General features: G+C 41.0%; 1 long non-coding RNA gene across 1 annotated transcript in view; it reads right to left on the reverse strand.

The window, feature by feature from the left end:
- Positions 1-4,292, reverse strand: part of LOC116101129 — a 31,597-nt gene extending 27,305 nt beyond the window's left edge. The window contains exon 1 of the long non-coding RNA XR_004122798.1: positions 4,200-4,292. This is a non-coding gene — a long non-coding RNA (uncharacterized LOC116101129). The remainder of the gene's footprint in view (positions 1-4,199) is intronic.
- Between the last annotated feature and the right edge of the window lie 8,579 nt (positions 4,293-12,871).

Consider the following 12,871-nt stretch of genomic DNA (forward strand, 5'->3'; position numbering starts at 1 on the left):
AGGGCAGGACACAGATGGTTGGCAAGAGGCTATGGTGGGATAGTCATAGTACAGAAACTGTCAAATCCTACTGACTGAAGATTTTGTTTCTGGAAACCCAGGTGTTACACATTTTCTAGCAGGAAGAATACTTGCCTTCACTTAGTAACATATCTGCAGCACTCACACAGTGTAATATAGGCAAGGCTCCCAACGAGTATGAGCTCAATGAGACACACACATACACACACACACACACACACACACACAGAGAGAGAGAGAGAGAGAGAGAGAGAGAGAGAGAGAGAGAGAGAGAGAGGCACAGGGCATGTAGGAAAGGCTATGGCACATGGCAAGTAATTGAGTTTTCTGGGGATGGTCCACCATTTTGCATAGTTGCAAAGGATGTGCTCTATGAGGCAAGGAACTCAGAGACTTCATCCCAGGATTGCTTCTCACTGCTTACATGCCTTTCCTGCCAGTACTACATAGTCTAATGAATCCCGGGCCTCAGTCCACCCGGTTGGACAAATTTCCTGCAGATCAACATGAAAATGAACTTTTATTGAATTAATGCTATTTAGATGACTTAAAGACTTTATATAATTCCTGATTTGATTCAAATACTTTTTAAGGAAGAAAGTTTAAGGAAATAGCTTTAGTTGTTTTGTGAGAAAGATATAATAAAACTAGAATCAAGAATAAAATGTGTCCCCTTCTCATAAAATAGTAAGTAAAGGCTTCATAATAAGGAATACAAAAACTTTCATAAATTGTACTAATTATAGAAAAGCTTGAGACAGATTTGTGGTTAAGGAAAAACATTCGTTCTAGGTTAGATATAAGGAAGAGGCCACAAATGTGCACCATGATAAAACAAGGCCATATGGAACTGTTGTTTTGAACTTATAATCAGCTTAAAGAATGAAATAGTACTCTGAAGTTACTATTGAAATCCTTCTGTAACTTCATTTTGTGTAACCTTTTATCTGTGAGGTAATTTTATAAAGGACTTTCATCTAAGAAGCTATAAAAAGGCTAAGAGAAAAAAATGTGGCTTTTGGGGCTCTCCTCCACCTACCAAATGAGTATATGTGTATATGTATATATGTCTATCTCACTGTACAATATATATCTATGTGTGTATATGTACATACATGTCTATATAGGTATATGTGTATGTATATAAATATGCATATGCACTTTTGAAATTGATGAAACAGGTGACTGGGCCAACTGACTGTGTGTGTGTGTGTGTGTGTGTGTGTGTGTGTGTGTCTGTGCATGTGTGTGTGTGTGTGTGCATGACTTTCTCTCTATACTTTTCTTTCTTGTCAGTCACTTAAGAGTCTCCCCAGCATTCTTGCCTGAACCCAGATAATTAAGTTTTCCTCCAGGAGTTGGGCTTCTATCAGCAACAATTGCAATCACCCAATGTCACAGCTCACTGCCTTCCTCAATTTACCCTGGATGTTGATCAAACTTTTGGCCAGAGAGAAAGACGAGATGGGAGGCAGAGAGAGAGAGAGAGAGAGAGAGAGAGAGAGAGAGAGAGAGAGAGAGAGAGAGAAGTAAACTGTATTCCCAGGATATATAAGGGATATAGTTTACCAGTTTTATGGGTGATCATGCTTCAGAAATATGGGTGCCATTATTTGTTCCTTGTTTTCATTTATATCTTTTTTTTTAAAAGTAGTTTACTGTTGCCAGATAGTACAGCATGTCTTTTATCCCAGCACCCAAGAGCCAGAGTCAGGTGGATCGCTGTGAGTTGGAGGCCAGCCTAATCTACAAAGAGAGTTCCAGGACAGCTAAGGCCCAAGGCTACACAGAGAAACCTTGCCTTGAAAAAAAAAGTGGGTTGCAGTCTCTCTGGGTCAATGGCCTGCGTGACGCATGTCTTTCTGGGTCATCAGAGCCAATGGCCTGCTTGAAGTATGTGAGTGATTGGGGAGCACACTTGCCCAACAGCCAGTTACTGATGCAACAACATGTAAAGACCTCAAACCAAAGATTATCACCCGATTACTTCCTCTTCCTTGTCCTCATCTTTTCAGCTTTATAAGTCACACTTTTCCCCAGAAGTAATCACATTATGGAAATATATACAGAAGTACACATACATTGTGGAAGTATATGTGTATACATGTGCACATGAACACACATAGGCATATGCTGATCTTTTTGGAAGGCTCTAATAGATAATAAAGATCTCTTTTAAGCAGAACTAGAATATTTGGTGTGAGACGGAGAAGAAGAAATTGTGAGCCATGAAAAGAAAATAGTAGAGCAACTCAGGCTTTATCAGCTGCTAGAGACAGATTTGAGAGCCACAGAGAGCTCACTTCCAAGGTTAGCCAGCCACCCACAGAAACAGAAATAAGTCACTCACATTAGATACAAAGCCAAGAAAATGTGGTAACAACAAGGAAGGACAACAGCTGTCACCAAGGGAACAACTACAGACATCATTTAAGCATTGTGTTCCAGGTTTCAGTCTGACAATTATCATGACTTACAGAGTGGCAGGAGTCTACACAGAATGTCTTCGGATTCCACTTTTGCTTAAAATTACAAGTATCTCCCAAAGCAGGTGTATGCTGCTGATTAACTTTCTTCTGGGGTCCCTGAAGTTCTGTAGGGTCAGTCTGGACATGGAACAAGCCAAAAGCACTGGTGCTGACCCTGCTTCCCACCTATCATGTTCTACAATCCCCTCTGTCCAATACTGGATAACAATACTGGGATACAATTGAATTTTTGAGAACTTTTCTTGAAACTCCAGGAAATCTATTGTCTGTCTCCATGAGAGAATGCATGCTGCGGTAATAAACATTCATGTGGCATTAGCCAGAGTCACCACAGCAAGCAGACGCTATATGAGGCTCATCACTGGTGTTCACTGGTGAAAGCATACCCTCCGTTCCTCAAGAGTGTCCATGCCAAAAGCACTCAGAAACTATGAAGAAGTCAGGAGGAAGCCTTGTATTCCTTGGAATTCCTATGGAATCCAAGGAAGAAGGCCATTAAAGGAATATCTGAGAAAGTTCTAGCATTCCAAAGCCTTTTCATATCAGAAAGATAAATAAACTTAGAGACAGAGAGGGAGAAGGAGAGGGACAGGGAGAGGGAGAAAGAGAACAAATTTACTACACAACATTGTCTTCTGGTTTTTACACATGCCCTGTGATGTGTCCCTCATCGCTACAGACACTACACACCCACACCCATACACACACACACACATACTCACACCATGCATATTACATGTCTATAAACAAACATGTACACACAATAATAAATTCATAAAATTAAACTATTAAATAAAAGAAGAATAAACAAAGCACAGATGGGTGGATGCTAGTATTACTAAACAGCTTTCTCCTCAATCTACTGCTCTCCTTTTTCCTTTTTTAAACAATTCAACCCAAAGTCATCATCCAGGTCTAAGGAGGGAGGGGTTTGGAACTTGAATGGTGTGAGAATGGACAGCTGACCATTTCACGGGTGTCTACCAGACACAGAACTATCTCAAGGACAGCGGAAACAAAGTTTCTCAGCCTCAAAAAGTTGAAGTTACTTGGGTAGAAAGAGAGAAAGTAGAATAGATGTGTGGAGGTGGAGTAAAAGCATTAATGTGAACTGTTCTATCTATGGTGAGGTAGGAGGGCGGGTGGATGAGCACATACCCAGAATGGATAACAGAGAGACATAAACGTATAATATACAAATAAACAAGGATCTATTCTTGCTCAGTTGACTAGGAAGGTCCAGAAGCAGTGACACCCAGCAGTGTACAGGCCTTCGTGGTCAAAGTTTGGTGTCTATAAATACATAACACGGCAAAATGAAGCAGGGACTTCTGGGAAAATGAGCTATTTCTGGGACTAAGGCAGACAGAGCACAAAACAAAAGGAGGCATCTTCTTGTATAAGAGTGAGGAGGTAGTGAGGAGTCAGAGACACACATCAGTGCTACAGTGGCCAGCCTGATGGGGCTCTCAATGGCCCCAAGCCTGAGGTAACTTAAAGACCAGAAGAGGTAACATTAGAAACACACCATAATGCAGCGTGTTAGCTGTGAAAGCATGCATCTTTTCTGATACAAACAAACAAATAAATATTTCGAGAGTCTCAATGTGCATTTCCATAAAGTAAAATGACTTCAAAGGAAAAGAGAAAATGACATTAAGGAATGATGCTTAATAGAAACTATAATACCTCAGTCAAGCTGAACCAGTGATAAGAGAACAAAGCCACACACAAAATCCAAGAATAATCCAGGGTCCCCTTTGAGATCTTCCTCACTAAGCTGTGAAGACAAATGTGAAGAAGCATCAAAAAGTAATAATAATCTAACAGGAATAATATATAAGAGAACTATAATTTTCAAAAGTATCATGTTGAGTTAAATCAGGAAAGACCAACTAATTGTCCCATATTCAAGAAGATATTTGGAGTTTTTAAAAATATTAGCTTTAATGAAATATAATTCACAGGTCATAAGCTTTATTCTTTCAAAATATACAACCTAGTGTGTCTGCTGTATTCACAGGTATACAACTATCATCACATCTCATTGTAAAATATCATTACCACATCTCATTGTAAAATATTTCCATCATCTCAAAGCAAGAGCTTCGTATTCTATAACAGTCATTTCACAGTTTCCTTCCCAATAACAAGCCCTATGTAATACCAGTCTACTGCCTGGATAGAAAAAGGAAGGGAGGAGGAAATGATATAACTGGTTACAGGCTTTGAAACCAGATGAATAAAAAAATAAAAAATAAAAAGGAATGGATGTGACTGCTCCTTGGTCTGGTGGAGGAGAAAGTTACTGTAGATAAAAGGGAGACACAGCCAGAGGCAGGGATATCTGGGAGAGTTCGGAGTGGACAAAACTGTGAGCCATGTGAGGAGAAAACGAGAGGAAGAGAGAGGGAAAAAGGAACCAGGTGGAGCATCCGGGAGACCCAAAGAGAGCAGAGTAACCAAAATGGTTGGATTATTAGGGAAGAGCAGCCCAGTACCCTGGGCTGGAGAGTTTAGGGTAAGGGGCAGGGTCTATAAGCCAGGAGAGCCCTGTAACAGGGAGGGGCTGTGGGATGCTGGTAGAAGCTGGCAGCCAGGTTTACTTTGATATGCTAAGTAGGAACCTCAGGCATTTGTTAGGTCTCAAACCTAACATCCTAACACCACCAGACTCCAGACTTCCTGGTCCTTTTATATAAATTGAATAATGGAATACACAATCACTTGTGCTTTGTTTTACTTAATGTTTTCAATGATCCTCCTATTTAGCATGTGTAGGTACTTTATCATTGCAAAACTCTGTGAGTCATTAGGAGTTATTGCTGTGAGATCCCTGCTGTATCTCAGCTTCTGCTTCTTCCCAGAATAAACCTAAATGTTTGAAAAATAGTCCTTGTTATTAGATGCTCTCTTGTCCTTGTTGTTTGACAAGGGGCAATGCATGGAAAGAGGTGCCTCGGCCTATGTTGCACAACACTGAGAAATATATAGATAGGGGTTTCATTGTGGAAGCATGACAATATGAACTTAGGCAAAGCTGGATATTACATATAGTCTGCTACCTGTGCCAGTTACTGGTCCGATGGTGCAGAGCATTGTTGGTCCTAGGGAAATTGTGGCTTAAACACTGTAAGTTAAATGAAGCACAAGAGAAAATGATGCCGTCAATAGATGAAGTAAATTCACGATTTATAGGGCTCCTGTATCCATAACACAATATACTATTTGCAGTAAAAAGTTTTTATAAGTAGAATGAGTAAACTTTAAAATAATGACAAAGATATAAAATAGAGGAAATGCATAAACCAATAATCAACTCATTTATTATCAAGTGCTGGGACTATCCACAGTTGTATGCATTGTACTTTTATATGGCTGTGAACACAGTAGGTATGTGTGCACAGTAGGTGTTTGTGTACACCACTACAAACACATGTGTGGTATACACAAACACATGACTAATCCATTGCATTGTCTCATCATCCCTAGATGATAGGAACTTTAGGAACTTTTCAGCTCCGTTACAATCATCTTTAAACATGGTTTTGGCATAAAGATCATACGTTTTATTAGGTACCGTGTTGTGTTTGAATGCATGTATTCATTCTGTGATGGCCAACTCAGAGTCTATATATTTGCTCCCCAAACACTTGCTATTCTTTGTGGTGAAAATATTCAAAGTCTTCTATACTTTTGAAATACACAATACACTATCTTTATTGTCAGCCTTCTCTGCAATGGGACAGTAGCGCTTCTTTCCACTAGCTGTCAAGTTGCTACTCACCCAGTGGCCTTCCCTTGCTCCTTCCTGTCCCTTACTGTCCCCAAGCTTCATTGGCAGTTACTCTGTTCCTCAGTCTATGAGATGAATAATCTTTGATTTCACATTAAAGAAGCTCATGAAGGTTTGCCCCTCTCGTGCCTGATTTATTTCATGTAACATAGTGAACTCCAGTCCTCCAGTCCTCCAAGCCTCCTCATGTCATTGCAAATAAGAGGAGCACTTTCTTTTTATGGCTGAAGAGCATTACAAATGCACTTTTTTCCCACCCATCAAGCGATAAATAAATGTTTTTTTCCACTTAATTATTGTGAACAGGGCAATGCAAGTACAGGTTTCTCTTCAGCAGACTGACTTCAACCACCGGTCACAATGTACTTAAATCAGAAATCAATAAAATAAAGACTTTAGAGATCATAAAAAGTACATAGAAATTAAATACCAGATTGCTAAATAGATCAATGAAAAAAAAGAGAGAAAAAATTTCTTGGAACAAATTAAGATGGAAATAGAACACACAAAAAGCAAAATCAGTACCAAGAAATAAATTGATAGCAATTGATATCTAAACTCATCACTGCCTTAAAAGTCAGAAAGATCTCAAAGAACTTGTTGGGATTTTGTTGTTGTTGTTGTTTGGGTTTGTTTTGTTTTGTTTGTTTGTTTGTTTGTTTTGAGACAGGGTTTCTCTGTGTAGCCCTGGCTGTCCTGGAACTCACTGTAGACCAGGCAGGCCTTGAACTCAGAAATCTGCCTTCCTCTGCCTCCCAAGGGCTGGGATTATAGGCATGTACCACCACCACCCGAACTTGTTGTTGTTAAAGGCATTAAAGACATAAGAACACAACAAAGCACAGAGAAAGAGCGGAACAGGAATCAGTGCACTTGACACGGAAAGCTTGACAAAAGATCAGCAACACTAAGCATTGGTCTTTAAAAAACATATGCAAAACATAAGCCCTTAGCCAGACGAAAAAGGGAAAAGGAGTAAAGGTTCAAATAAAACAAGGAGCAAAATTGGAGACATTATAATTGACAGCATAGATATGCAACAGATAACTAGAAGCAAATATGGACGAATATATTTGTCATTTAGCTGTAGAACAGCCCTTTGCATGTTCTTTATGTCACTAGTGCCTTTGTTTTATGGGTAAAGAAACTTTCCCAAAGCATAGTCTTTTGAAATATAAGAGCCGAACAAAAACTGATTAGATTCAAAGGTACTGTACAGTTTGGTTTTTGTCAGCTTGCCAGTAACCTATACATATCTGGGAAGAGAGACTATGAATTGAGAAGATGCTTCCATAAGATTGGCCTGTAGGCAAGTCTGTGGGACATTTTCTTAGTTGGGGATTGATATGGAATGGCCCAGATCACTGGGGGGGAGGGGTATCATCCCTGAGCAGGTGGTCCTGGGGTGTTTAAGTAATCTGGGTCTGAAAGCTGGGAAGAGCAAGCCAGTGGGTAGAGTTCTCCCATGGCCTCTGCTTCAGTTCCTGCTTCCAGATTCCAGCCTTGAGTTCCTGCCTTGACTCCCCTTGATGATAGTCTGACACCTGTGAGGCAAAATAAACCCTTTTCCTCCCCAAGTTGCTTTTGGTCATGGTGTTTACCACAGTATTAGAAACACTGACTACAGGACTACAAGACAAACCACATCTTGAAAATCAAAAACAAAACAAAACAAAACAAACAAAACAGAGACAGCCATGAAATGCCTCCTCCAATGCATTGCCTTCTCCCTACTCTCATTTACCCCTCAGGCATGTTCTCTGGAGCTTTGTGACCTGCTCAGTCTTCATGTGGGTATGTGAGTATGACACTTCATAGGTTTCGGAGCCAGCCTCTGCTGGTTGTATATTTACTATTTCCCCACTTGCCCATATGTGGCTTGAATTCTGCCAAAGGTAGCAAGATGGCAGAGCTTTACAAACTGCTCCAGAAAGCCACCCTTTTGGCCTAGATCTCCTCTCTGTACACTGAAAAATAATGGTCTATAAAAGGTTTTCCTCTACCCCAGCCCCATGGGACCACCATATGACCTTTCTCTCATAGCCTGATAGGGAGAGTCCAGTGTCTATGCATGCTTTTGATGAAGGGAACAGGGCTGAATTATGCCTAAGAAAAATGATTCAGATTTCAATTTGGGAGGTATACAAAAATTCCATTATCTCCAAACCACAGGAACCAGGATCACATCTGGCAAAAGAAATAAAGTCGGAGATGTAAGGAATAAACAGATTAGGAGGAGCCGTGAAAACAGGCAGCAGCAGTTAGGTTTGATGTGGTCCCTTGAGGCTTTAGGAGCCTAGGAGTGATTGGGGAAGATGAAATACAAACAGAACCAATCAGAGGGAAGCACCCAACACCAAGAGGAGGAGGCAGTAATCCAGGCCCAGGGGGGTGGCTGGAGGGAGAATTATCAATCTGTACAAATTAATTAACACATACTTACCTCTAACTCACTTCACCACCAAGTCACTGCCTAGGAGTTTTCTTTTGTAAATGTTCTCACTGTATTTGAGAATGCAAGATAAACTCATGAGGAGTTGAATATTTTCATTAAAATAATAATAAAAGTTTCATCTCTGTGACTATAATAGTCGAATATAATCGTTTAACCGTCTGAGCACCCTGCTGAGCAAGTAAGCTTTATCATGAGCGAGTGGAACAGGAAACAGGTTTCAGGAAAATTTACGTTAGCCCCTTATTCACAGAATAAACGAGCACAGTGCAGAGAGATTGCATTTTTTCTGAGTCGCTTCTTGCCAAGGAAACCAAAAAACAACCACTGAAAAGATGCGCGTTTGCAGCCCACGATGGGACTGAATTTGTCGCCCTGTCCTATGCAAGGCAACCTCTGCGGTGACAGGAAGAAGGGGCTACCTGTCAGGTTGAGGAGCCAACCTGAATTGTCTAGACCCAACTCAGGGAATTCTGCATGCCTAAGCAAGCCTGTTCTTTAATTCTGAATGCAATTATAAATGTTCCAGAGACTCACAAGTAAATTTTATCCGTTTAAATCTTGAAATATTTTTAAAGATATCTAAATCCATAGTTTAATAATTATTTTCAGGGTATATCCATTTTTGTCAATTACATTCAAAGGAAATATAGTGGTCAAATATTAAGATGGGGCTTCTTGGGTAAGGACAGAGGTGAAGGGTCAAGAACATCCCCTGCTCACGCCCTGTCCCTCTCCCCTTCCGGAATGTGCACACACTGTAGTAGACTCTAAGGCTGTCAGCAGGACCTTGGGGCTCCAAAAAAAAAAAAAAAAATGTTTCTGCAAAACACTCTACTCTGCCTTAGTCTGTCTCTATCTCTATCTATTACTCTCTACCCACCCACCCCCTTGTGTGTGTGTGTGTATGTGTGTGTATGTGTGTGTGTGTGTGTGTGTGTGTGTGTGTGTGTCTTGGAACCAATAAGAAACTGTGACCCAGAAAGCTTAAAATAGGACTTCTGTTTCAGCTGTGTGGCACACTGAATAGCTGGAAAGCTGTGTTCTAGCAGTACATGGAATGCTCCTAAATACATACAATATCCATTTACTTGTTTAATTTGTGAACTCACGAGGACAGGACCATAAATTTGCACACCATGGGCACTCTCCAAGACAAAGAAATTCCTGTCTCTGCATGTGTCCAAGACCGCTAGAGGAACTGATTCTGCTGGTAGTGGGAATACTTTAATAAGTTGTACTGAGTTTTGGAGTCGGGGGGCAGGGAGTAGACTATATTCTCCTAAACTAAATTGTAATTGAATAAAAATAAGATTCTATTTTGGGAAATTTATGTTCTTTCTACACTTGCATACACACACACACACACACACACACACACACACACAAATACAGCATAGATGTGTGCTGGTTTGCCATGTAAAGTGTACCTTTTCCTGTGAGAAGAGAAAATACTGTCATCTTGAAGAGGCTTTTGTAAAATCATATTTTGAAGCATTGTTTGGAACCAAGGAAAATGAGATGCAACCTGAATGGTCCTCACTTGAACAATGGCTAAATACATATAGTGTTCTGTTTGGGAGACGGCATTCTACAAATTGGCTCAATAAATTGCTGCTTTGTGTTCCACATGTGCCAAAAGCTAAATTGCTAAAAATTCTAGTGACATTTTAAAACAAGTTGCAGAATAACATGTACTGTCTGCTTTTGAGAAGGTCTGTTTATGCAAAGCAATATTTCATCTTACTGAATTATATATGTACACACACATACACAGGAAAACATGTAAGCATGAATTACACATGTACATGGGGAAATGCGTAAGCATGCATGCTGAATACAGTGTTATCTTTGGGGTGGGAAAAAGAGAGCTAGAATTCAGGAAACTTCAACTGTCTCTGACGCAAGCCTGTCACTCTGATGCGCCATGCCAAGTTGGATGATAGCGCACAGAGCTTTTTGATTTTGTTTGGTTTAGTTGCTGATGTAGTCTGAGAGCCATCGGTTGATGGTTGGTGTAGGATCTCCCATGAGTCCGGGTCCAATTTTCCTTCTCTGTGGCTCCCTGTTCATGACCAGTTTGTGGACTGAAGGACTTGCATCATCTGTGTCCTAATCTTAATAACTTGTTTTTACCTGAGAGACACTCTTGCCCACGGTCCATCAAGGCCACATGTGCTCTGACCAGAAATAGCCCAGAGTGCGTTTGCCTTGTAAAGGCTAAGCTGCTACATCGAAGTTTCTCTCTTGGCTCTGTGTTTCAACTTTACTCAGATTTGAGGACAGAATGTTAAGCTGTGGGAAGGCCAGTGGAGAAATGATCTAAATATGAAAAGAGTATACGTATATGAGAGAGAGGGAAAGGGAGAATGGAGGAGGAAGAAACCGCTCTGTGTGGGGAACCAGTACACTTTCAGGAAGCAATCTATTTAAGTCAGAATATTGTCGAGAAACTGGAAAGAAACTGAGAATTGTTTGATATAACAGGACTAACTTCAAATAGTAGCATGCTGTAGCCTTTAATTACAAATTAGCTCCCTCCCACCCCCAGTCTATCTTAAGACCAAAACAACAGACAACAGGCACATTAGCCAGAACTGGAAACTAGTACAGGAGATTTATGGTGCTTCAGGAAAACTCAGGCCAGTGGTTTTATCGTTGGCTCCTCTGTGCCCTCCAAGTTACATAAGAGGCTCTTACTTCTGCTTCTCTTTTCAGATCAAATACTTAGTATAACCTTCAGGTCAGTGTTTGCTTTTCAAGTAGGCAAGCTGAGCTTTCTGCTGTTATAGGGGTGACGCTGCCAGAAAATGAAGATAACCCTGGGAGTTCAGGGTCTAGGGCAGATTAGTCCGTAGGGTTAAGAGAAATGGACCTCAATTGTGTCTTTGGAATATTTCCTGCCCTAGAAAAGCTGCCCTTGCTATGACCTATGGATGTAGTCTTTCTGTAGTAGTGTGGAGCACCCAGCTCTGGGTTCATACTCCTGCAGCTGGATCAACAGCCACAGATAACGCTTAATTTTATTGAGCATCCATACATCTCAGTTACCTCCTTTGTCTTTACCACCTTCTTAGGAAGGCTCTATTGCTGCTTTGTGCTGCTCATGAACTACTGAGACACAAGCAGGTTCCTTCACATACTTCAGCATCAGAAGCAGGACTTACATCTAGCCATGTAGTTCTAACAGACTGGCTTGTGACATTCCATGTTGAGTCTCACAGTGGTGATTAAAATAAGAAAGGGTAAGGGCTGGAAGAAAACTTTGTGGATAAAGCACTTGCCATGCAATCATGAAGACTGGAGTTCAGATCCTCAGTATCCACATGAACGCTCAGGGGTGTGGCAGCCCTTGTGCAATCCCATCATTAGGGCAGAGGAGACAGAGGATCCCCAGGCAAGATGGCTGGCTAGATCATCAAGCTCCAAGTCCAGCGAGAGTCCCTGTGTTAGGATGTAGAGTGATGGAGGAAGACACCTGCCATCATACAGGAAAACACACATACACACGCATGCTTGCTACACACATAGTTACTCACACCTATATAAAAATGTTCTGATCATGAAGAGATACTGAGAAGATACCATGTTTTGTTAGAGGGCTTCATGGACCCTGCTTCTGCTGGTATACTTTCTGATGGGACACTTCCAATAATGAAGGAGCACCACCCAAAGCCAATGGCCTGTGTTTGGACTCTGGTTTACCCAGAATACCCACCCTCACAAGTAGAGACCTCACAGAACTTGTGTGCATTCCACCCTACCTAAATCAGGGTTCACTTCTGCTATGCCATCGAATCCCTCCTTCCCCCAGAGGATGGAAACACGGGCAGACTTTGAATTAGAACTCTTCAACTGCCTCCTGCCTTGCTAATGCCAGCTAAATATATGTGATGATTCTGGTCTCATTTCCTTGTCTGTTTTTGTTTGTCCCATAAGACAAAGAGGTCATCACATTACAGCACCCCACTTATCCGTGAAAGCACTGCATAGACCTCAAAGAAGCTTCCTTAGAAGTATGAGCATCAATCCTGGTCCAGTCTAGGACTACCTCTATTTTATATTACATCTGGAATCCTAACCTCTCCCCAGTTTTGGCACTTGGTATCTTTG

The sequence above is a fragment of the Mastomys coucha genome, unplaced genomic scaffold, assembly GCF_008632895.1.
Source record: "Mastomys coucha isolate ucsf_1 unplaced genomic scaffold, UCSF_Mcou_1 pScaffold21, whole genome shotgun sequence".
Taxonomy (NCBI): Eukaryota; Metazoa; Chordata; class Mammalia; order Rodentia; family Muridae; genus Mastomys; species Mastomys coucha.